Source organism: Dromaius novaehollandiae, chromosome 4 (genome assembly GCF_036370855.1).
Source record: "Dromaius novaehollandiae isolate bDroNov1 chromosome 4, bDroNov1.hap1, whole genome shotgun sequence".
Lineage (NCBI taxonomy): Eukaryota > Metazoa > Chordata > Aves > Casuariiformes > Dromaiidae > Dromaius > Dromaius novaehollandiae.
In genome coordinates, this window is record NC_088101.1 from 30,808,003 (window position 1) to 30,835,032 (window position 27,030).

The 27,030-nt window shown below is 35.4% G+C and overlaps 1 long non-coding RNA gene across 6 annotated transcripts in view; it reads right to left on the bottom strand.

Moving 5' to 3' along the window:
* Positions 1-1,553: 1,553 nt before the first annotated feature.
* LOC135328188 (uncharacterized) overlaps positions 1,554-27,030 on the bottom strand; it is a 36,951-nt gene continuing 11,474 nt past the window's right edge. For 2 of the 6 annotated variants that reach the window (XR_010388952.1, XR_010388956.1), the window contains exons 3-4: positions 24,792-24,918; positions 22,197-23,595 (exon numbers count right to left, since the gene is read on the bottom strand). This is a non-coding gene — a long non-coding RNA (uncharacterized LOC135328188). Of the gene's footprint in view, positions 2,332-12,239; positions 13,914-15,918; positions 16,001-22,196; positions 23,596-24,791; positions 24,919-27,030 lie in introns of those variants that run through there. The other 4 variants (XR_010388953.1, XR_010388954.1, XR_010388955.1 and 1 more) reach the window with 4 other exon arrangements.

Genomic DNA, 27,030 nt, shown 5'->3' on the forward strand with positions numbered 1-27,030 from the left:
GCCATGTGGCTTTCAGTCAGTTCAGAGGCTGGGCACAGTTTGCTCACTTCTGCTCAGGACATGAGCAGAAACAGGTGATGTCTTTGTGCATCGTCCTAGCTAAGCATACTTTGCACAGGGTGTCACTTGGTGATGGTTCTTGTTGTATGGACACCAGAAACTAAAGTGTTATTAGTAATCTCATGTCATGTAACATGTGCGACATGAGGAACTGAGCACCCTTAGACTGCAATCATTTTAGGCACTGTTAATCTAGGCTGAGCTGGGACAGTTAGCCTAAAAATGAAAGGCTCTGTGTTCTGTTATTACTACTAATTCCCTGAGCCATACAGTCCCGCTGCTTGTTTCATTGACAGAACATTAATAACTAGTCAAGCTGAAGTATTATTTTGTTTCACTTGTATGTCAGTTGAACAGCTGCAGTGTATTGACACTTTTAGTCCACTTAATTAAACCCCAAAGTACGAAACAAAAGCAACTAATTACAGCAATCAATAAATATTAAATGTAAAGTATTGAACACAAATAAACTCATGATTCCATAGTGCATAGTAATAAAACAGATTTTTGAAAAGAGATAAAACCTGGGCTACACACTGTATTTTAGAGGGCATAATTTATTGAGAATTTAATAGCACAAATGGGAGAGAATTTCCTCTCTGGGACTACTATTAGAACTTCCTCATCTGATATGGTTCGTAAAGCATACATGAGTTTTACACTGGTAAGTTGTCATGTAAATAAATACATTATACATAAAGCAGCCAAGAAGTGGTGTGTGATAAAAGTCCATTGATAGCTATCCAACTAAATAGGCTATGCAAACAACACATTCTCATTGCATGGTAACCTGAAACATTCCTTAAAGAATCAGAATGGGTACATTTGCATGAAATAATTTGAATATCTTTATATTCAAATGCTAAATTTACCACTTACCTCTATGCTGTTTTGGGAATATCAGATACAAAAATAGTTTAGTTTTTCTGATTAATGTACTAACTACCAAATTTGTAGGGGTTATTCTCCTAAATCTTACTTCTGTAGACACCAAGTTGGATTGGCAGTTGTCTATATATCCTTTGTTCAACTTTAAATGGTTATTTTAATAATAGATCATACTGGATGTTAAAATAAGGTGGTCCTTCTTTCACTGTTAGTTTATATTGAGTTGAATTAATCACACTTGAACAACTTTTTAAAACTGTGCCTCAAGAGTTTTCAAACTATTAAATATTTTTCTGTTATAACGACTCAGATTTGCTCACTGCAGAGAATAAAGTACCACTTTTGCATACATTACACAAACATTTCATGCTTCATGAATCGACAGTAAATTTTCTTGCTGATTACTGATGTAATCTAAGGATCTCCTGCTGTTTTATGGAGAGTCTTATTAATTTCATTCAAGTAGTAAAATTAGCACCTGTAAAGAACCCTTTACAATTTTTAAACTTCATCATATTTGTAATAGCCTACTTCATTTATCATGTAACAGCTGCTTTATTTTATCTCCAAATCTATTTATTGATTCTCAGGGATTTTAATGAGAAAAAAACAATATTTAAAGAAATGAAATTATCATATCAGCAATGTTGTTTATCAGTAATACATTGAAGTATGAACACCAGGTTTGAAAGCTAGATTTTGTGTGTTGAACTTCAGGTATTTAAATGTTCCTTTTGAAGTCATACGGAGTGCTGAGACATTAGTCTGGAACCCCCAAGTCCTCTCATGCCAGTAGAAATTGAATAAAGTACTCACTGGCTAGCGTATATGTAGGCATTTAATTTGTCCTGGGAGGGTCAGGCCTCTAGTTGGTGGATTCAGTTATAGAATAACAAATGGATTGTAGAATGCAAAAGATTAATGATGAGTCTTAGAAGGGGGAACATGAGGACGTGGACAAAATTGGCCTTCGAGGAGCAGAAACCTCATCTTGCACACTTTCTTGATAAGCAAAGTTTATCAAAAGACTTTGCAGGCTTCCGCCATCTCTCTGTGTTATATTGTCTGCTTGTTTGTATGGCTGATTTCCTGTAATGCAAGTATGTATGAAACCTTTACGTACATAGGCCTAGATGAAAGAGATGCTGTGGTAAGTACTAATGTTATAATCAGTACAGTGAGTTTAGTATATCTAAGTGAACATAGATGGACATTGTGTTACTGTTTACACACAAAAAATGTCTCGGGAAAACAATATAACCTCTTTTCCATGGACTAAATTCTGTGCTTGTGGCTCGGAGGTATTTTATCCTTTCTTCTGAAAACCTCGGACTTCCGGTTATAAAGGCGACTTGACAACAAAGTCTGAGTATTGGGCATGCTCTGTAGAGGGAGAGATGATATTAGGTCTGAGAATATGTACTTCTGTATGATGGGCAGCAGTGCTTCATCAAAAAGCTGTGTTCATTAGTCATTCACTTTTTCATTAGTGTTTATCCAAGTAGGCTTGAAATAGTCCCTTTTTACAAGGCGTTTTTGTTATTTTCTGAGATGTATGTTTGTTAACAATGGAATTCTGTGTGGTTTCACTTGCACCGCATGAAATGAAAATGGTACCTTTGATTATCCAACTGGGAGTTTAACCAGTTATGTCAGGAGCAGCAGGGTCAGGCTGCAAGTAATTTGGGTTGTTCTGATGTGGGGGAAAGAGAAGATGGGATCTGCATGTTAGATGCGGGGAGACTTAGGTGGATGGTTTGGGAGGCTAGAATGGAAACGCAGCTTTGTAAAAGTAAGGAGGCACCTTATCCTCAGTCTAACAGTGACAATTGTAATGTTTATGCCTACTTCATCTAACTTATTTCTGGGCACCTTTCTTCGTGTTACTACAAGAAGTTTTTCTCAGACACTTGTGTTTGGGGATTTTTTTGTTTACATATACCTATTTGATAAAACAGTTTGATATGTTCTTTACCAAACTGAGTGATGTGCTTGAGTCTAAAAGCAGTTTCCAACATCCTTGATTTGTGTAAGAACTAAGTAAGCTGCATGTGTTAAAAATGTCTTCTGTGCTGAAAATAGTTCAAACACAACTGTTTCCTTCAAATAAGAGAACACTTATTGTGTTTTTTTCTGAAATAGTTTTTTGAAATGTGAAACTTGCTTTCATTTTCCTATGCATCTTGAGTAGCGCAATTAATTTTACAATCTGGGCCCAGAGAGTTTCAGTTTTAGATTACGAGCTATCCTCTGTTCTCAGATACTACTTTAAGCTCAGGCATGACAGCCTCCACATCTCCACTGTAACTCTAGTGAGCCCTTGGGTGAGTCACAGCCTGATAGACATGATCTGAAAGATTTATCATGATCCCTTGATTCTGTGGTGTTTTGGGATGTTCTTAATTACTTTTGGTGATAATCAGTGGCCTGCATACCCTGGTAATTATGGTGGGAATAATCATTGAGCAGAGTTGAGACTCTTGCAGATAATTAATACTCCTTTATGTTATTATTGGATTAATTGGTGCTTCAGTTTCAAATCAGTCTGTACAGCCTAATGAGCCACAGATTTTTGTAACTGTCTGCTAAAAAGTAAAGTTAGCAAAATATGCAAAGTTGAACTTTTGATCTCTTAAAATCATTATGGGCTATATTAACAATGAAAGGCATTGATTAGAGTAATTAGTTTTTTGTAGAAGAAAACACTGTTCAGAGAAACAAGTCTTTGAAACTTATAAAGGAGAAATATATTTCCCATATTTCCCATATTTCCTTTTTTATTAAGAAAACTAACATGACTTTTTACTTATACTTTATACATGAGGTACACCATTGTCTTATGTGAAGGCAATGAGCTGAAGTTTATAATAGTATGCCACTATGCTAATAATTCCAAGTTGAGAAAACATTTTACATTGTCCTTGTTTGAAAAGATTTTATTATAAAGGACTGTACTTTTGCCTATTTTTTTCAGATATTTTCCTTCCTGAAGACTTGGTCACAATCTTGTAATACACAGATAATAAATATCCAAAGGATTCTCACAAACCTTATTTTTCTTTTGTTATTTGGCCATATACAGGGCAGTAATAAAAAGCTTAATGTATGTGTATTATGGATAGACTGTTTGATTTGCTTTAGATGTGAATAAGTCTGGATGTAATGAAGATCAATTTTGTAGCCTTTCTGCCTGGTATAAAATCACAGAGGAGCTCACTGGACTTGTCTGCAGAGGTTATTGCAAGAAAGAAACATAACAGTTTCAGCATAGGTTAGCCGAGTTGCCATCGGTTTATTAAGACAGGTCTTTTTTTTTTTCCATTTGCAGTCAGTTTTACAAAATTAATTAAAATAAATCTGCATCCACTTATGTTATGTTTGACTCCAACTACTACTATTTAAGTTTTCAGCACCTTTGCAAGCAAAGATAAGAGGAATAGCCATAACTGCCAAATTTTGAATTCTTAAATGGAGCCTAGAGATATAAGTGGTATGCAATTCCAGATGTGGAATGATTTGTACAGGTATTATTTATTTAATTTATTCCACACATATTCAAGAAATATTGTATTCTTATAGCATTGATTTATTATAGCTGAAAAGTTCTGTTTTATCAAGATGATCCATCCAATTCAAAATTTTTCTGCAGACTAATTGGGAAGAAATTTACTTAGGTGTTAAAAACACAATCGAAAATGTACTTCTCATACTGAAAAAGTGGGATTCCTCATTCTGAAGGACTAACAAAGTAGAAGTGTTTCTGTATTCAATGTCTGAGGAAGACATTTTCAAAGCCAGTGAATCCAAAAACCGTGAAATATCTGGGATGCTAACAAGCTGAGTGGTTTTTATTTGCAATAAATCTTTTATATATCATGATGTGACATAGTAAAAACTGTGTGTGCATATTGCCTTCACAAAAATGGTGACCTGTATGACTTCCTATATAATAAGGACACTGAGAGCTCTGTTGTATGATTTAGACATCTTCTAGAACTATTGGCAGTGAAATGCAGGTGGTCTGGGAGTTGATTTATACTCATAGTACTCTAATGAATTGTTTATTAAAAACATGACTGAAATCACTCTGGCATTTTATGGCCTGCTGAAGATCAGCCAGAAATAGCATTGCAGGTCATCAGAGAAAAATAAATCTTAAGGCAATTAATGAAATGTACTGCTTAAATGATGTCATCAAATTACAAATTCTGTCATATCTTTAAGGGCAGAATGGAGGATTAAATCTCTCTCTAAAAAGTGAAACAAAAGCTTTCATGTTTCATGGCAAAACTTCTTTGATTAATAGTGAAGAAAAACTTCAGAATGACGCCCACTGAAAAAAGGAAAAAAAAAAAGAGTCCCAAAAGCTGTAGGTACAAATTTTAGCCTCTGCTCACTTCTCCTCAGTTGTAGACAGTCCAATCCCGTGATGCAGAAATGAAATGGTCGTCTTCCTGAACTGAATTTATTCTCTGACCTTACTAAAGTAAAGGTTTAGGAATATTAACAATGTTTGATTTTAAATGTATTCAAATATTACAGTAAAAATTTAAATGCCAGCAGTTACATAATATGATATGAATCAATTTTGCCTCAGAATTAACTTATTAATTACAGCAGTTAAGTGTAATTATTCTGCCTCTTAAGGTACCATATTATTGCTTTTTAACAATAAGACAAATTCTGGGAAAGGTAATTATCATAACAATAATTTAATGCACACTTTTGATCTTGTTAGGAATACAAGTTAATCTTCATGAAATGATCTTTTCCATGTTAATCAGTCATTCACATAGCTGTCTTTCATGTTTCTTACTCCTCTGAGAAGTGGCTCGAAGCTCGGTAATTGGAGAGGCAATGAATGACAGTAGAGAATTTATTGCTCTGTTTCAGGATCTGTTTTTTGCCAGAGTTCATAGTAAGCTGCATACTTACAGAAGCTGAATGAAATTTCTTCACAGCAATATAAATGTTACAAGTTTTAATACTTCATTTAAAAACACCTCCACTCTCCCCAGTCAAAACTCTCAGATGTATAAACCCCTTATTGAATTGGTGTAACACCAGGCATTACCAGAGAGACAGAGAGAGACTTGTTTTTTCAATTGTTTTCTATTTAAATCAAGCTGTGTTTGGATTTATATAATTTCTTGTATCTGGGCATAATTTCATGAAATATTTGACAACCTATATTTCAAGAAATTCCAACTTTGGGGAAAGTACATACAGCAACCACATGGCTTTCATTATTACCATAGGCTTTGATCTGATTTTATTTTCTTCATAACAAGGATAAGTTAATTACTAACATTGCTGTTCCCTCCCTTGTGAACACTTCTTTCCCCTACATCTGTATCCAGATGTAATAAAAATAAAGCAAGCCTCTCTGTGAAAAAGACACTCCATACCACATGGGGATGGCTATCGCTGAAACCTTAAGAATAAGTTTATTAAAGTAAGTTTTTAGTTATGGCCTCAGAGAAGTTTCTCTGCAAGTATAAGATGGGCAGTAAAGAAAGATGCATGCTCTCTTCTAATCTATGACCCTAGTGCAGCAATACTTTTATTCCATTGCAGAGCGCCTGAACAATTGTTCAATTGTCTAAAATAAATAAATACCTACAGTGTGATACTTGGTATCCTTTGCTGACCCCCCAAAATATTGATCTGTTTTGTACTGAGATCTTTGTCTGCTGTAAGTAGATATTAAGGACAAGGCATGTTTTAAATTTATAATCTTAGTGCTTTATGAGCTAAATTTGACTGATAGTGTTTGACTGCTAGAATCAATGCTTGAATTTATAAATAGTCCATTTTTTTCCCCAAAAGGTCTCATGGGATTTTTTGAAATAAGGGGTTTGATCTATAGTGATTCCTAAATATTAAAAAGGAAAAAAAAAAGGAGGATGAAAAGCAGTGTGACACATTAGAGGAAGAAGGTCTCTTCAAGGCCACCTTCTTCCTGTATCACAGTGAATGTTATGAATATTTATAGATGCAATGACTATCTGCTGGCCATGATTTTAGACCAAAGCTGTGTTATGGAAAGCCATATAATACAGAATGGTGACATTCAGTATACTTTTTTCCAATTGGTATTGTAGTATTTTTATTCATGCATTAACAAAACTGTGTAAAAGGGCCGCTTTCTGGCTGCAGCTTAGTTAATTCAGATACTTCCTATTTATAATGATAGTGATTCAAATGCCTACATCATATGGTTGTATTACTTTGACTTTAGTAGGCTAGTAGAGTGTTAATATATAAATCAATTCATAAATATATTGCTCAAAATAGCATTTATATCAGGTGTCTTTTGGTCATTGCAACACTGTAGTTCTATTTCTAATTCAAGGTTTGATATATCCTGTTCAACTTTCCAAACTGTTTTGTTGGATTTCTGATGGGATTTTCACTCTAGAGATTTTTGCTTGTATATGGTATGGGCTGATACTTTATTTGTGGAATACATATACACAGTGCATTTTTATTTAGGGATTTATGCTATGCATCTTTCTCTGCTTGTTATACTGTAAGCGTCTATAATGCAAAAATATTTTTCAGGTTTTTGGATTTTGTTTTTCATAATTATCTGTGCAAAGTAAGTAATGGCAAGGATGCAGAGTGATATACCCCAAATATGGAGCAGTTATAAAAAGTTTGACAATACTAAAATTTTCATTCCAGTGAGGCTTTTTCTGCAACATAGTTCAAGCAGTCAATTAGGCGTATTTACAGAAACAATGGGAAACACTATTTATATTATTTTACATTTTTAAGTTGTGAACATTTAAGAAGTACCTTCTATAAATGAAATCCAAATGTTAAATATTTGAAATGTTGCTAGTGTGATTGTGAAAATATAGTTATTGTAAGTATGATATTCTCATTACAGAAAATTTATAGTTAGCTTTTTGGAATAATTCAGTGAAATCATTATGTAGACTCTTGTGATTTTTCAAAATGTCTGGAAAATTTTCAGAATTTATTCTGGCCCTGCAGATGCCTCAGAAATATGATGGTCACTTCAATAGTTTATCTTCTGTCTGATTTATTTCCAGTTCACCACACCACCTGGCTTATTGTGGCTGGTACTTTAGGCTTTCTTTCTGTGCTTTATATACCTATACATTTGGCCAAGTTGAATGACACTCTGGCTTGTTTTGCACAATATGTTAATTGGGCTATCATTAGATCACTGAGCTTTGGAATGGACAAAGTTCTATTGAAAATAAAACCTGAAAAGCCATTTAGGCTCTAGTAAATTCTTATGCAGTACTGTGATTTTACAGATGAAATATGTTCTCATATATGTGGTTTTAAACCATTATTCAGAGCTCCCAGAATTTAATCCACTCATGTGAGTGATACTGAAAAAATATACAAGTGGCATAAACAGTAAAATGAAACTTACATGCAGGAAAAGAGAAGACATAATACAGCATGTAAGGAGGATATTTTCAGTTTCCAGTCACATAACTTTCACTTGAAGCTGTTTTTTTTTTCTGCTTTTATGTGATATTGTTTAATTTTTATGGTATTTGAAATGTTTATGAGATGTAATGTAGCTTACAGTCCCTGTCATCTGGCCACCCTCTCCTGAACCTCTCCTGAAGTATTCTCAAACTCAGATTGTGCTCTTTCTTTTTTTTTCTTCTTTTTTTAATGAAAGCAAATAAATACATTTGAGAACACGTAATACCTTTCCCTGCACTTCTCTGTTTTTAAATCCCTCATTCAGTCTTTCTGTTTGGTGATATCTAGACTAGGGGATGTCATTCAGCTCAGGTCCTCTGACAGTCCAGCTTAGGAGTCCAGCTAGAGCACATTGATGTCCTTTTCAGTAAGAGTGGAGTGGATGCAGTGATGCGTGAGCTCATCTCATCCCACAGATAATCTGGATACTGCAAGATGCATGCATTGATTCCTCAATTCAGACTATGAGATGAAAGATTGTTTTCAATACTGTGTAGCACTGACTGTGTTTTGAACACGACTGTAATACTGAAAAGCAGAACTGATTTTCGTATTTGCTTTTTAAAAACAATAAAACCCCTAACAGCCTATCTGCTTGTGGAGGTTATAGTAAATTATATGCTGCCGGAGCAGCAAAGTTATAGTGATGTGAAAGTGCAAATCTGAATAGCTCTATTCAGGTCATCTGTAGGAGTGGGCTATACTATGCCAGCCATTCTGTCATATCTTCCCCTTCAAACTGATGGCACAGCAATGCCAAATACCAGAAAATGAATCTGAAACAACGAAAAACAGATCTTACTAAAACCAACAGAAACTTCATTTGTAACTTGTAAATTTGTAAGTCTAGAATTTCATCTCTTTGGGTGAATGGTATTTGATTAGCACACGGCATAGTCACCATTGCTTCCGTGGAAAGGAAGATTGGAACTGTGGTTGGGTTAAAGGCTTTTTTAAATTTCTGCATTCTTTCTTGTATTTTTAAAAGAAGAAATTAAAATACTAAATAGCTGTCTTGGCTGAGGAAAAGGTGACTGGCTGCCAATCAGTTTAAGATATTCCCTGTACATTTAAATATTATTAGGAGGACTCCCTTAGCAAGATAAAATCTATCCTGAACATTTCTAGGAACTGTAATTATATTCAGCAGCATGGGATTGTCAGCAGATTCAGAGGAAGGAATGGAGGAAAGTTCAAAAGAGAGGGATGAAGAATTAGAACATGATTAACATGCTACACTTAAAGAGTTTAGTGTCTCTTAATAGTAAAATCTGAGCAAATTCTGCATTGTTACCACAGTAGGCATTAACATAGCTCTGTTGCTCTACATAGGAAGTAAGGTGGCAGGAATTGAGTTGAAACACCATTACATTTTTAGATTAAAAAAGAATCAATAGTATTCAGCATAAATATATCAGAAATGACAGAGCTGTGTTGAAGAGGTGAAAGAAGAATCCTTATTCTAACTTAAGATGGGTAGCCACTTTTAGAAATAATGAGAAGTGATAATGTTGGGCTGATTATCTTTTCTTTTTGAGATGATTCCAAATGAAAAAATTGCTGTATTAAATAAGAAATTATGAAAACTGCAGGATGATAAACAGAATAGAAAATGTGTTTGTATCATCTTTACATCTTTTATTCCTAAGAATCAGACTTTTGCTTTAATACATGCTGATATCTGAGAGGCTGACATCATCTCTGAAATATGTGTAGTCTCTTTACATAATACACACTAAGGCTAGATAAGAAACAGATTTTTTTCTCTGGTGAGACTTTTACAAAATCTGGAAAGGTCTGTCTCAGTGTGATCTGAAATGAAGAATGCCATTTCAAATTTAGAAAGTTAATGGAACAAAAATAATATTTCCTGCTCATCTTTATTTCTGAATATCTAACACTCTTTTGCTTTCATCTATCTGTGCAGTTTGATTGTTTCTATAAACAGAATCCAGAAGATTCATTTTTAATGATCAATATAATAATAATCAGGATACTCAGTAATACTAGTAATTAGAAAAACAACTACAAATGAAAAGAGATAAGACTTCTGAGAGCCTCCCATATCTGATTCAGAGGTAAAAATAAATAAAAGGGTTATTAATTACTTTAAGTACATGGTAATAAAGGAGGAAATATTCTACAAAGTTTTCTTTCTTGGCTACAGGCTGAATAAGTCAATTGTGCTTTAATTTCAATAATGTGAATAATGTAAATGGACTGGGTTTTTTTCATAACATTACTCATAGACCAACATAAAAGTCATGTTCATCTTGCTTCTGAGGTTGTCTTATTGTCTATGTGTCACCATAGTTGAATTCCTGTTTTTAAGGGAAATATCATAACCCTTTTGTAACTCCAGCTTGACACTGAATTAGGTTTGGCTGGTCTGATGAGGTTGCAGCAGTAATTATATCTGCATATCCTTTTTGATATGAAATATTTAGTTATTATGCATTGTTAGCTACTTTGGCCTTTTGAGAAGAGGAAGCCAGCTAACAATTCTAACAGCTACTTCAAATATCTAATTGCTTGATGCATATCCAACTCAAGCCTAAATGAGGACATTGGTAAACACCCTTAAACATTTTGAGAGAAGTTTTGAAGTTGAAGGATTACTTAGGATAGTGTATCTAACTGAACTGTTAGCATGTAAATGGTTTTAACAGTTCTGTATTTTTGCTAATCCTTAGCATGCTGGGTCCTCCTGCATGGGACTCATTTATAAATTATTAAAAGGGCATCTTCATTTATAATATTTAGAAGGTTGCATCATTCCTCGTTGACGTTGCCACATACTCAGAAGTCAGTATATTACTTTTTTGAAAAGAAAATTTTATGGAGCTCATCACAGCATTGGCCACTCTTTGCCTGGGTGTATAGATAGATGACTTGATTTTGTGTAGAGACGGCTTAAGCTAAACACTAGATCTGAATGACTTAAACTTAGCGAAATATTAATAGAAGTGTCAGAGAGATATCTAGAATTCGTATTTTGAAAGAACATAATGGCTTTATTGATCTTCCAGTTTGTTCTTTATGTTGAAATGGAGTAGCAAATAGAGTGTAAACTCTGAAGTGTATTCTGTAAGTTGTAATTTGTACTATAATCATATTTAATGGCTGCATTTTTAGCTGTGCTTGATAGCAAGCTCAGTGAAGAGGCAGAATGGGTGTTTCTAGGTCTTCATACTTCATGTTAGTAATTTTCCTCACTGAGAGGAAGCAAACCTGTGTTTGGGATGGGATTTGTGGTATGCACTGAGTGCAGTGTGTTGAGAGAGCTGGCACCCAGACGTCTTGATTTACGTAGTATCAGCTGCTAGACAAATTTATGTTACACTGAGCCAAACATTCATCATGCTGTAATTGAGTTGATTTACTGATATGAGGCAGAGAAAGAATGTCCATCTTCTGCTATGCAGCACAGGTATCTTACAATTCCAGATGTGTTATAAAGAAGAACTGACTTTGTCTTTGCAGAAAAATCATGAAAGATACCTAAAAGACAAAGGTATCATCTACAGCACACATTTAATTTTAAAGTTCCAGTAACTCAGTAGATAAAGGCTTAATATGATCACTGTTTGCCGTGAACTTCTGAGCAGCAGTACTCTTCAAAGAAGAGACAAAGAAAGCAAAATTAATTTCTCATGCATCTCTCTATATTGGGAAGTTTATTCATTGAACAGGTTTGGCCTATGAGACAGAGGATCACGCGAGTTTTTTTTTGAGATTTGATGGTTTGAACAGTTCTTTTACCAAAATAACAAAAAAATTTCTGAAGAGTTAAAAATTACAGAAAATTAGTGGGTGATAAATCATCATTATCCAGGTTGTTTAGAGTCCTGTGATTTGTTTTTAATTGTCTCTCATTTAATTTTATGCTTATACACTCTTTTCATAAATAAATTATGATGGGTCAGTTTGTGCATAGTTCACTATGAATACAGGATTTAAAAAATCGGACATATAAGTGATATGTCTTTGTTTCAATTATGATATTTCTCAAATCAGATTTCTAATATAAATACTTGTATTTGTTGATAGTGAACACAAATTTAAGCTGGCTTAAATGAGCCAAATTCAAGGTTTTCTGTTAATAGAAATAGACACAGAGGATAAAAAAAAAAAATTGTGGCTGTTTTAAATTTGCAGTCCTGAAACACACTTTGAATCAAACATGGTCTATAGGTTAATTATTACAATATAAAATGAAATAATACTTCACTTTTTAATTATCCAGGATGCCTTCAGAAAATGGAAACAGACACTTGATTCTTGTTTATTTGCGTTCACTGTAAGATAACTTCAAGTCCACTTCATTTTTAAACTTTTTTTTCCAATAAATATTTTTCTTACAAAACAACCCTCTTATTAGTGCCTGTGTCAGCGGTGACACTGACTGTGTGCAAAGCTATTTTGACTAAATACGAGATAAACAAATGATCATGTTTTCTCTCACAATATTCCTCAATTTTTGTGAAATTGGGAAGAATAATTTTGCCTGGCTTAGTTTTGGAGACCACATTTGAGGGAGAGGCTACACAATCTCATATCTTTCAATGGCTTTTGAAATCCCAGAGTGATTTGCAAACATTTCAGAGAATACATGGTATAAAGTCAGCAAAGCAGCCAGGGTGGAACAAAGTATGAGCCAAAAATTCCATTAGAGCTTCTAATCTGGAAGTTTGGAAGACACCTAAAGATGTTTGACAGCACATAATTAAGTCTGTGCAAATAGAGGGCTTTGGGGGCAAGTTGGGTTGCCAACAAAAAAGGAGGAAATTCTGTCTGGATCAAACCAAATCAACTTACCAATGCTGCTTTGATGCAAAAACGCTAAGATCCTGTTTTAAATGTACTGCTGTAAGCATGTGCCAGTGTGATATGAAACTAAGTAGCACATAAGCACAGGTAACCTAGTTCTGTTTAGTTCTTCAAGTTCCAAATCCTCTCTTAATATTTGTATCCTGTATCCATGAGAGTTCTCTGAATAGTACATACTATCTGAAGATTATTTACGGATTGAAATCTGTAATAAATTGGCTGGAGACATTTTACACTGACAAAAAGTGATCAGTGACATGAATGAAGGTGTCAAAACTTGATAATAACGAGTCAATAGGAAAAATCAGTTTCCTAGAGCAAAAACACAAAAAACATTTTTTTCTTGACTATTACTTTCTTTTCTCAGGTTTACTAAAAAACTACAGTTGAGTTTACAGTCAATCACTTCAAATCTATTTTTTCTTGGTATTCAAATGCCTAACACTGGACAAGAATTTAAGTGGTTTGAAACAGATCTTGGGTTTAGAGAAGTGTTTTTGAATGATAGTAGTATTAGCTGACTTAAAAAATCTTTGAAGGTGTTGGTGCAGAAGCCCTGACTAGGGCATCAGAGAGCTGGCTACGCAGTGCAGAAGGCTGCTGATGTATGGAGAAAGGTGCAGGGTGCTTCGGTGGGAGCTTTGGGAAGCAGGAAGGACCTGGAAGAAGGCAAGCTGGCTGAGACAGAGCAATCTTTACTCTAATACGGTGTGTAAAGAGGATTAGGGCAGGCAGCGTAGGTTGTGATACCAGAGGGATCTGGGAAACTGAAGGTTGTAGTCTGGGGTTAAGGGTGGGCCTTGACAGTTGGAACCTCACCTAAAATGGTGAAGGTTGAACAAAGGCTTACTGAAAAATTAGATTGCATTCTGCAAAATGTCTCCTACTTCCATTTATTACAGAGTTACCACACTGATTATATGTTTTATTTTGTGTTGATGTGTTAGCTGCTTTCCTACCATAGGCAGCATGTTACTGAGAGGAAGAATGTAAGTTAAGCAAATAAGGAAGGCAAACAGAGAATGAAGGGACCTCTTGTATCCTGTTGCCGGTATGTTCCGTCTTCTGTCATGAGAAAGGATATCCGCCAGAAAGGATAGGTGACAGCTGTATTCGCTGTTACAGACAGCTAGGTAGATGCTAGGAATGGTCACCCAGACTGACAGATACTGAAGAGGCATAGATAACATCCTCTTTAGCTTCAGAAGTCATACAAGTGTTAGGCATAGAGCTACAGTAGTTTTAAGGTAACTGCCCCCAGTGCGAAATATTCCTAGAACCGACATGTTCACTCCTAGCAAGAATAGCACTGACCCACATTTCTAAATAATGATGTAAGATACCTTAGTTATACTGTTTGCAATTTTAATTAGGAAACTGATTATCATATTTAGGTTGTATGTTTCATTAAAGTAGGAAATGGTCAGTCAATAAAAGTTTCTCAAGTACTTTGAGCCTACTGCTATTTCTGAACACAATAAAATTTTTTAATTTTAACAAGCAAGAGAGAGACAACTTTCCATGAGATACTAATCATTAGATTTTAGGAAACCTCTAATATTGATTTGAACAATTACTGGGACTCATGTGAAGATGCACACATTCACATATATTTGTCATCTGGCCATATGACTCTACTGTGGCAAAGGAAGTTCACTCGGCTAGGCAGAACAGTTTCCTATTTTTTTTTCCCCACAGTAATTTAACTTCACAGGCCAAAATTTAAATAAATGGATGTGAGCCAGCTGGGTAGCCAGGTATAGTATCTACTAAATGGGAATGAAGGTGCTTGATTTGAAGTAAGAGGAGCAAAAGGCAAAAGAAAAATAAAGAACGAAACTTTGAAGGCACAGTAGAATAGTTTCTAGTTACTCCTGTGTTTTCTTGACTCTTGTTCCTTTAGGATAGCTGAGGCAATTCAGTGTCATTGTTCCCTGAGTATCTCATGAATATTTCCGTTCCAAATGGTTGAATGTTGTTTTTATTAGTCCATTTAGATTGCAGCACAAATATATTTTCCTGCATGTGGCTGAGATTTGGAATTAGGGAATATTTGTAGCATGAGGCAATAAACAAAAAGAAATGCAGAATGTTCAGTTCAATTCAGTTGTAACAACTGAGTGCTTTTTAAAGTTCACACTCGTAGTGCTTCACAGATCTGAGATTTGACCTACCATACCTTTTATTTTATATTTTAATATTCATTTCTTGCCAATAGCACTCTCTACTTCTCTCACCCTGAAAAGTCATCAGACTGTGGGAGAAAGACAATTCTCATACTCCATTTCTTTTTATCTTTCCAATGCAGTTTTCTTGTTTCTATTCTGCAGCTATCCTCAATGTACAAGTGGACATCCTTGAAAAGAGCAGTTCTGCTGGGCTGCCAGCAAGAATCATTTGTAAAGCATATTCCTCATGCATAAGATTGATTACATTTTTGTAACTGATACTGTACACAAAAGTAGGCTAGTTTCCTATGAACAAATCAACACACAGATCCCTGTCCAAAAGAGCTTATAACCTGAATTGTTAACATACCGATGGGGGGGGGGGGAAAGAAAAAAGGAGATCTGTTGTATATCTGCTACAGAACTGGTTAATTTGTCTTTGCATAGTTTTCTTTTCTTTTTTTCTCTCTCTTTTTTTTTAAACTATTATACTTACCCATTTGTTAAGTTGGTGAGGTTTGGTCCTTTTATAACTAAGGCAGATACAAATCCTCAGATTTTCCTTCAGGCCAGGTTTCCTGAAATGTGTTGCAATGAATAGGAAGTATCACTGTGATTTCCAAAGAAGGCCCGTTTTAAAATATTTACATTGTTAATGAGAGGTAGGGTATTACAAGGAACAAACTTCCTTGTAGGAGGCAGCCTGCTAGAATTTAGCTCAGAGCAGTTTACGTTAGATACTAGCATTCAGTCTAAATAATCAAGTTACAGAAATGAGGAGAAGATTCCTAAAGAGTGGTTTTAGCAGTGGAGATGTCAGGTAATGACAAGACCCAGAGGCCAGAAATTGATAGATACTGTTCCAGCATCCAGAGATATTTGTTTTGCTTCTAGAATTTCTTCTGGGTCAATAGAATGTAATTAGGTTGCTGACAGATTGCCCGGTTTGCTGTGTTGACCTTGATCCCCTTTGGGGTTTGTCTCTGATTCCAAAGAATTAGAACACCTTTGTCTTGGACTGGTACAAAATATTCTGTGAGTATCCCCTGAGATTTAGGCACAGAATGCTTCTTTGGTAAACAGTCTTCACCCATTCTCCTAATCTTTTATATACGCAGTGCAGTGGCCCTAGGGACACATCATACTTACACACCAAGCAGCACCTGTTGGAAAATCAGAACTAAAATCCACAGCGTCTCTGTCACCAAGAGGAAAAAAGTCATGCAGGTTTTAATATGTGCATGCATAAGCTAATTCTTTAGGAAAAGGGCCTTAAGCCATAGATGTAAAAAAGAACATCAATGGAATATTGTTACTGGCAATCAAATCAGATGTCTCTGAAGGGTGTCCAGCCATGTGCATTGGAAAGAACATTATTCTTTCCTCATTTCCTTTGCTGGCACAAGCAGCAGTCTGCTGATTTTCAGATAATTAAGGATTGCATGATGAAGGCAACAGGCATATTATTTGATAGAAAGGCTGAGATGAAGGTGCCAGCTAAGTCTGGAAGATTCTGTAATTTGATGTGACTGCTGTCAGGAACACAAACTTGCTGAAATTAGATCTACTGGCTACCACCAGAGTAGCTGGTGAAGTGAAAAATGTGCATGCAGGGCTTAGATGGGTTTCCTGGAGTCACTGACTGTGTATTTTCATGCATCACTCCTGGGCTAAGGAGTACAGTATTAACCTTCTGTGTACCAGAGCTGATGATTTGCATCTGATGAAATTCTAAAGCCTCAGTAGTTCTTGCCATTTTTAGCCATTGTTTAATTTTTATGGTATTTTGGAACCTGACTGCCAAAACCCCCCAAAACTTACACCTTTCAAAAACCTTGGCTCTTTGCATCCTTTATTGATCTTTCAGCACTGTAAGCAGAGCATACCTAACTGATAGCTAACCAGAGATGAAAGTAATGTGATTATGCAGGACGTTTGTGATCACTGTTTTATGCATCTGATTATTCTCAGAGGATGTGTAGAGAGAAAACACCTGATGCTACAGGATATCCAATAATTCTTTTTGTGCAAAAAAACTGCCCAGTTCCCTCTGCATTCTCCTCCCCTTCTCTTGTACATACCACCTGAAAGTAAGCAGTGAAATGACAGCCACGTAATCTGTAGACCTGTCTGACCCAATCCCCTGCTTTTAATTGTACAAATCCAACACAAAAAATTAGGATGTTCTTTCTGCACTGCTCTGTGTTTTTTGGTTTCAGGTTAGTAGGATAAGCTGTAGAACTGCCACAGTAAGTCAATGCACAGCTTATTGGCTGAGGGTGCAATTGAGGAGAGCAATATGTCTGTTTTTTTGGTGCTGGTTTTGTTCTGTTTTCTTCTGCTGGTAGACGAGGACCTGGCAGGGGGTTGAGACCACCCCAGAACAGTCATTGTGTTCTGGTAGCTGTTAATTGCTTCAGCCTTGGCCTGGATTCAGCCTGATGCTTTTAGAAGCAAAAGGCCCCTTCTAACTTTCCCAGCGTTCAGTTCTATGGCAGCTAGTTTCTCGACTCAAGAGTTCTTTGGCATTGTTTAAAGGGTAGACACTCAGCTTGGCTGAACGCAGCATGCAGAAACTCACTCTGGGCGAGTAATGGGCAATGGCATTGGCCATCCAGCATAGCTAGCATACCCAGCACTGAGCAATGAAAACCAAAAGCTCAGGCATATCATGACTCCCCGGTTTGAGGGAAAAATTCTAGTGGAATTCACAGTTTGCTTTCTTGCCTCTTCCTGGCTTACTACAAATACATTACATCCCTTTCTCAAAACTACTGGTAAAACTCAACAGCTTGTGGACTATCTGCTAGGAGTCTAGAGTCTGAATATTTACTTAATCCACATATGCTTTTATGTTAATACTGCAGGAAATTAAAATGTTCACATACTTCATTACTTGTTAATAGGCACATTATGATTTACAAGAAGCTCACAGTTTTCATTGCTGCATGTGGCAACATTTAATTATAAAAAAAGTTTTAAACAAAATGATAAATTAATTTCTGTGAAATTCAGTGATGTTTTCTAAGCTTGACTGAAACCAAAAGAAAAAAAGGAAAAGAATATACATATTTTTTGAAACTTCATGCAGGTGATTCCTTCAGCCAGAGAGGAAGGGATACGTCAGCATGCAAAGGCTACCATTACTTCATGAAGCTATGAGGGGATGACTTAAAAAATTTGGAAGGCAGATTGGAAAAGTACAGTAAACTGCCCATTAACTGCCTAATTACTAATCCTCTGAGTCACATATAGCTACAGACTTAATGAAGGCAACGAAATGTGTGCAATTTGTATCTAAGGTAATTACAGAAATACTGCAATTTTCCAAATATATTAATTTTATTAATCTTAGGTATGCTAATGTACGCAGAAAATTTGTAGAACAAAAGCAATGACAAATGGGATCAATAAAAATATATTAATATACCATTTCAACTAGTGCAAATATTTGTTTTATGAGCCTCCATTTTTCACCCTGAAATTCATTTGCAAGTGGTTTACTGAAGCTAACACTCTTACACGGGCACTGCATATGTAAAACCAACACTATGGAACTTAAACATTTGTAAGATTAGACCAGATTTCCTTGTAGTTGGAAGGTAATTCAAAAATGCAGTCTTACAGTTGCATAGATCAGCTACTTATCAATGAAGCTTAGATGTTATAGAAAAATTTACTATTCTATATCACTGCATGTCTTAAAAATGGTGCGTCTTATTAAAATAGGTCATTACAACAGCATTTTTTGCTTTCTCTTTTGTCTTTTTGTTGTTTTTTGTTTTTTCTTTTAAAACACTTTTTGTTTTCCTTTAAATCAGTGTGTATTCAGATGAGGCTTTTGCATGTATTCTTCTCACAATCCATGTATCTCCCAAAATCATAAGACATGCACATGTATGTAGTATGCATAATTTACAAGAAAACATGCTTCTAGCAGGAAACTGAGTTTCATTGCAACAAGTGCCAAACTTCTTGTCTACAGTGGTAAATATGGTTCAGTCACAAATCCCCCTCCTAGGCTTCCAGATGAAGATTGTAAAACCAGATGAATGTGGCTGGAATTCTGTTATATTTTCGAACAAGCCGTGGAGGTTACGGAAGGCGCGGGTTCCCAGAAACGGAGAGTAACACTGTTTAACTCGTGGGCTATATCTCTGCCATACCTCCATCTGGGAGATCCCCATTCTGTGGCTATCTCCATTTATGAATCTTGAAAGGACAATTGTCCAGACCCTAGTTTTTTCCTGTAGTTATTGTAAAGGAAGAATTATTCTTGATTATAGAACAATAACTAATAGAAAAAGGAAAAAAAAATCCAAACAAAAGGCTAATAAACATAAAAAGCCTGAAAGAATGTTTTCCAAGTGTTTTGATTAGGTAAATAGTCTATTAACTCTGAAGACCTAGCTTGATAGTTCATTAAACCATGTATTTTTTAACATTGTTCTTGTTAGGTATTCTACCGAGGCAGATGAATTCAAACATGGCCGCAGGCTTAAGAGTATTTGGAACACGCGTCCATTAAACTGACAAGCGACTTGCCAGATGGAGCCAACAGAAACCGCTTCTCCTGACAACTGTAAATGTTGCACAAAGATTGGAATAATGAGATTGAGCTGCTGCACTGGCTGTAGCCGAGTGCTGAGTTTCCATCTGAAGAAGGTTCTTATGTATGTTACGACAAATGTCTCTTTATCGCTCTACGCAGATCTTTAGACTGTGAAGAAATGAACAGTGGGTAACGTGGGTTATGAAGTTAGAATACCCAGGTCAGTAGTAAATATCACAACTTAAGGTATTTTAGGTGTTATCAATATCCTTGATTTCATAGTTGTGGTATTTTATTATATGAAAAAATTGTGACACACTGAAAAGCAGATCTTGAAGAAGTATTATTTAATGAAGTATTGAGGCAGAACTGATGTAATCACATTCAAACAGAAAACTTAAATTCTTATATAAGTTTTTCATTATTTCAGTCTTTAGCAGTAAGTGACGTTTTTTTCTTAGGGAAACAAAGAATCTTTTCTATTTCACTGTTAATGGTGACCTCAGAGTAGAGGTAGCTGAAATTTTACATGTGGAAGTTTTCCTATTGGAAATCTATTTGGATTGAATTTAGCCAAGAAAAGTAAATTCTGACTAGAAAGTGGGCTTTTCAGTGGGAAATGTCTAAACAAGCACATGTATGTTTAACGGAACCATCATAACATAACATTGATATGAGAAATGTGGGAATCTAGGCAGGCTATTTAATATATGAAAATTACTTTTAACATTGCTTAACATTAACATTGGTTAATGTTTGTTCCCTGAAGTGGTTGTGTTTTAATTGTTCTTACTTCAAGCATGGCCATAATGGGCTTTTTCTCCTCATTCTTTTAAAATCTCTCCTCATTCTTTTAAATTCACTGTTTATTTTTCTCCTCTTTGCATATGATAGGTAAATTGATATACTAACAAAGAAAGTTGTAATCCTAGCAGTACTGTTTTAAAGACAGGCTACATAATACCTTATCAGCAGGAAAGCATCTTTTTCATTATAGGTCCTGTATTTTTATATTACTAAAATATAAAAAAGTAAAAGAACTTCCCTGTTGCCCTGAGAGAATAGGTAGTACCAAAGTATGGAATTATAATCCATGTTTGAAATACAGGCCACTGACAGTGGTGTAAATCATAATACCTCCATTAAATCTATGTAGTTAAATTAGTATACAGTCAATGAAATTGAAATCAGAATTAGGTTCAGCCTACACATTACTTATTTAAATCCCTTCATCATTATTTTTAATTTCTTATCTAGACCCATCTAAAATCAGTTATGTGACTGCATATTGAAAGTAATGACTAGGGTTTTCTGGGCACTGATATAATAAAATTGGTAACTGAGTACACCAAAAATATGAACAGTTACAAATGTTGTGCATTAGAGCCTAAAGTGAAGAGGTGAATGAAGCCTTCTGCTATTAGAACGATTTTATAATGTGATGCTTACACAAGACTAATGCTTAAAAATGGACTTAAATTCTCCCTACAGACGTCTTGCATAGTGTATGGGTATTGTGTATGTCCTAACAGAAATGTAATTTAACTGCATGGGACATTCAAAATTAGGTTCAGTTGAGCTTCAATACAGGTGAAGCACTTCATCTCAAACTACCAGATATGGTACATACCCTGGTAGATGCAGGATACACTACTCAGAGTGGTCCCACACAGAAAAAAAATGTATTACCTCTTGTCTAGATCCCTGAATTCAGATTTATGATGAGGAGTTTAATACAGGTATTTCTAAGTGTGCTTAATTTGCATTTTTGAATCTTATTTGGTGACCCTAGAGAAAAGTGCCTACGGCCTAATCTAAAAGTAAGGGCTGGAACTAGTAGCTATTATGCTCTTTACAGTAACAACCCTTTTATTTATGTAGGTTCTATCTGCTGTTGCTCAAGTAATGTACTTGGCTCCAAATTCAGAGCCTCAGATAACTGAGCCAGAACTCTAATAACTGAACATTTAACTCAGAAAGTAGTAATTTTGCAGTCATATATATAGTTAAATATGGTGGGCCAGGTTCTTTGCTATGCTGTCTGTCTTTATATAACAGAATGAATTTGAAACCTAACAGCATTGTTCTTTATTTACAGATCTCCATGCTTGCAACCTCCCCACCAGTGACTTTCACATTAGACTTGCTCCCAGGAGCAGCTTTCCATTGGCTTCGAAAACTCCTGCAGCATAAAGAGAGTTCTTGAAGATACTTCTGATGATAATTAAGATTTCTTACAACTACCAGTTTTAAGGTAAAAGTATAGATCTTACTGATAACATGTTCAGCACATTTACTAATCCTGCCCATATGTTATTTGTTTATCAATTATTTATTGTCTTGTTACTCAAAAAAGAAAAAAAAGAAAAGAAGAGATAAGTTCCTGACCATCATAAACGTGCCTTGGTTGCATACGGAAGAGCCTTATTCAGTTCACCAGTGAAATTCTCTTTGCAGAGGAAACAGTGAAAACTTTCCTGCTTGTGTTTCTGGAACTGATGACCATGATAATATGTCCGAGACTCCTTTCTCAGTTAAAAGAATAAGAAGAAAGAGTTGAGTTTCCCATCTGTTACTTCTTACATCATATGATATTGAGCATTCCCAGAGAGAATGTCATGAATAAAAGGCTGACTGTTTGGTATATGTGCAATAGAGCCTTTTTGATGCTCTATATAGTCTCTATAAGAAAGAAACTACTGAAAGCCAAAAGTATAACTGATCCCATTCTTCATTTTAGAACTGTGCAAGTCAGTATCCATTAATCACTTAAGAACTACCCAACAAGCAAAAGTGAAATTAGTTAAAGTATGTTTTAAACACATTAAGGAGAAGTTACAGAAATACCATTTTAAGCAGTAGCAGTCTAATCCGTTCAAAATTTTCTCAGTCTGAATGCCTCCTTTGGTAAAAGTGGTGTCTTACAATAACCTTTGATCTTTTCCACTAGACAATGTGAATACCTCCAATAATATCTCAGTGTCATATTTGTTAATATTTTATATGCTTTAGTATAATAATTTCTAAAAGTACCCTTATTTATCAGAAGTTCCTTTTTTCCAGTTGTTAGATATAGTACTGATAGATGTGTATTAACATGTGTTTTAGGATTTTTCTGGTATTATTTTAATGAACCTCTCATCTCCCATTGTTTGAACATTTGTTGTAAAAAAAATGTTAGCCTGTTTCCTCCACAAAGCAGCCTCTATGAATATAAGTTAGCATTTTTGTCAAAGCCTTTGCTTTATAAATAGGAAAAGTTTTCTTTTCTATGGGTATTCACAATATTTTTCATTGTATTCATGAGTATTTGCAACTGTTTGACCCTTTTGTTTGGATAATGATATTTGGGGCTTTTTTATTAGTGTCTGTACAATAGTTTCAGTTTCCACATACATTTGTGAGACTTTTCCATACCAGAAAGATTTTTGCAAATAAACTGACTTACCTGAGTAAGCAAATGAAGGAGTCCTTAATGAAGGGGAAGAAATGAACAGCTTTTATTTTTAAAGATATTTCTTCCTTTGGCCTAAAATCGACTTGGGCCAAAGCGTTACAGAATCCTGTATAGCCTACATGTTCTGCTTCCCAGTGCCTTGTTCAATGGTTAGTGTGAACTATCTGTTTGATCAAGGATAAAATCAAAAGAAAATGATTATGATATCTGATGACAAACCAATAAGTTTTGTAAATTAGACCAGTGTTATATAGTTGGCCTATACTTAAGCTTCTCTTTGAGATACAGGTTTCTAAATAAAAACAAGCTTCATTTTTAGAATTGCTGAAGTCAATCTGAGTTGCAATTGAAGAACAGCACTAAAAATCAACCTAGATATTGATGAATTACATGTGTTTAGGTATTCAAATATTGGGCTTAAGTTATTTGGAAATGCAAGGAGGTATTACATTAATACTGCTTGTTGAAGTGATATGTAGTGACCCAATTTTCCAAAAAGCCCACTGGAAGTTAATGTAATACATATGCCAAAGTACCTGACTTTCCTCTAAATAGACAAGAAGCTCCTAAAGCTCTTTGAAAAGAAATATGTAATGTTTTGGTTTTAGTCCAACTTAAGTTGTAATATATTAGTTTTATTAACGCAAAAACAAAATTGAATTCACCAGACTAAAGTACAATGCATTTATTTTTACTTTCCAAGCTATAAACTAAGTAAGTATGTACCTACTTTTCAAGAAGTTTTTAATAACATGATGATAAAATTAAATTGTGCCACACATTTTCTATGTGTCATTCTTCAGTCCAATGAAACTATAATGTGTTGTGACAAGACTTGGTTTTGTTGTGATTGCATGGCATTCTTGGAAACTTTTCACTCAGTGTGCTTTTATTGGAACTGATAAATCAATGAAAATCAGTAAACAGCTTCTACTGATCCTATTTTGATCTGTGCAAATCTGTAATGTAAACTGCATGGATCATAAATCCCATATTTGCTACAGAGTGAAAAATCAGTAAAAAAGAAGCTAATGAACAATATAAAAAAATGAAAAATGCATAGATAACCTCCTAAACTCAGATAAATATTCCTGACAAGTTCAGTATGACTTGTGAAGGTTAGCATAAAGCATTATGCCTGACTTGAACAGACAAGCAAGAAACCTTGCACACTGTCTTGTAAAATGAATAACATAATAAATTACAGAGTAGCAAATGAATGGTTAATGACTGAGAAAATTTGACTGACAAACACATGAAGCATGAATAAGAGAGAAATGAATCTTACAAGCACTATATTAAGTTAGGTAAAAGAACCCAGAGAGCCACTGTTTTACTTTTCTGCGTATGTTCAACCTACCTGGCCTCAAGAACCTGTTTTGAAATGCAGAAGTTTGTTGCTATTCTGTTTTCAACTCAGCTCCCAAGGGAGGTGTTGATCAGGCTTTATCCACACTATTCACTATCTGCAATATTCATGGATGATTCTGTTAAAATAGAGGAAAAATTAGGGATGAAATTCCAGCTCCACTGAACAAAATTCCCTCTACTTTCAGTAGTAACCAGAATTTTTCTCTCTGATATGCACTGTGCAAGCAAACTAGAATTTTGATTTCAGAATTGTAAGTGTAAATGTCCAAAGATATGGATGCAAGAAAGCTCTTGTATATACTGATTTGTAAACTCAGGCATACAGAGCTCTATTTTAGAATTTTTTAAAAGGCCACTTGAGAACTCAGCACATCCATATCATTAATTAATTATATTTCCCTTAAGCATGAAAAACACTTTCAACTTTTGTGCTTTTAAGTTTTATTCATAAATGTGTACACATGATGCAGTTCACAGAAAAAATGAGGCAACCCATATGTAGTTTTTTAGGTCTTTTGTCAAATAAAAAAAGAAAGGAAAAAAGAAATGAAATAAAGGAATTCAAAGCAAGCAACTGTCAGGGCCCTGATGAGCCTTAATGTCACCAGCACTGGGACCCCCCCACCTGCCCTACCTGCCCAGGAGCCCCTTTTCAGCTAAGTCCCTGTCTGAGCTAGGTTGTAGCTCTGCCTGTCTCCAGCCTTGTCTCCTGGATGGACCTTGAATCTGCATTGTAGGTAGCCTGCCTCCTGGATGGACTTTGGACCCATGTTGTAGCTTTGTCTCTAGTCCTGTCTCTGGCCCCATTTCCTGCTGCTCCTGACTGGACTCTCCTGTTGCACCCTGAGCCCTGGTTCATCACATGCCATGTCTGGGGCTGTTGATGGACCCTGTTACCAGTACCTGGCTCTGCCTGCCATGTTCAGACCCTGTGGGATGGTGCCCGTCAGTGAGGGCATGGCCCGCACTGGGGTCTCCCTTGTCTCCCAGCTTGCCTAAAGAAAGAAAGAAAATTTGAAAGAGAGATAGCTCTTTCATGTAACCTAGGATGAAAGCTAGAACATTCTGTTATAGTGGGGTTATTGTAAATATAATAGATCTGTAGAATTCACTGCAGAACAGAGTAACACAAAATACATGTCATTTTTGTTACGTTAATTTAATACATAGATATTCTTTAAATTAGTATATTACCAAAATAATATAGTCATAAAAAGTATGGACTTCAACAGAGCCATAATTCCCTCCAAATGATTGCATTTCAGATGCTTATGTTAAAAGGACCATGTACCACTCTGACTGACATCAGTAGGGAAGTTGCTGCGTGACCTATGACTGTGCTCCCAGGCAGGCCTCATTTCTACTGTAATATTTATTAGTTACTTTGGTGAGACACATGGAGACCTTCAAGCGAATCAGGACTCTATACTACATGACTATAGTAAATGATAGTTTCTGCTCCAACAAATTTACAAACAAAATGTTGAGACAGAGTGTCTGAGGAGGCAGAAGGAAAGAAGGTAAAACATCTGCAATAGTGGTGTGTCTTAGTTTTGGTAAGTTAGCTCTTTAGGTGAATTATTGTGAAGATGGAGCATCAGATGGAGCATTTAAAGTTGAATTTGAAGGAGAATAATGAGGTGGCTTTGGGGATTTTAATAAAGATTCTCTCATATAGAAGGACCAGAGTAGGAGAAAACATAAGGATGCTAATGAGAAAAGTCTTCCAAAGAGGCTGGCAAGGTTTGCGGAAAATGTGTAAAATTAAAAAAGAAATATGCTAATGCATTGATGTAATGGCTGTATGAGTCAAGGGCACTGGATGTAACAGGAAGCTGTCATTGCTTTGGTGGAAGAATGAAAATCCACAGAAGAAAAATGAACCATAAAATAATCCAAATATCATTTAAAAGAATTTGGAAAGACCACAAAAGCAGCAGTAAAGATTGCATTTGTCCAGATGCAGAATGGCAGGTTGGATGTTGATGATACTGAGCAGACAGAAGTGACGATTTACTGATGGGTAAGCTGTCTGGATGAAAACAGGGCTAAGTCAAAGATGAAACTGAGACCATGACTCGGAAAAACAGAAGGCATGACAGTGTCTTTGCAGAGAAAAAGGGGGGAAAGAAAGGGTTTGGGAGGGAAAAAACTTTAGGAGCACGGTTTTGGCAATATTGCATTTCAATTGATTGCTGAAAATCCAAAGGAGCTACAAGAAAGATAGA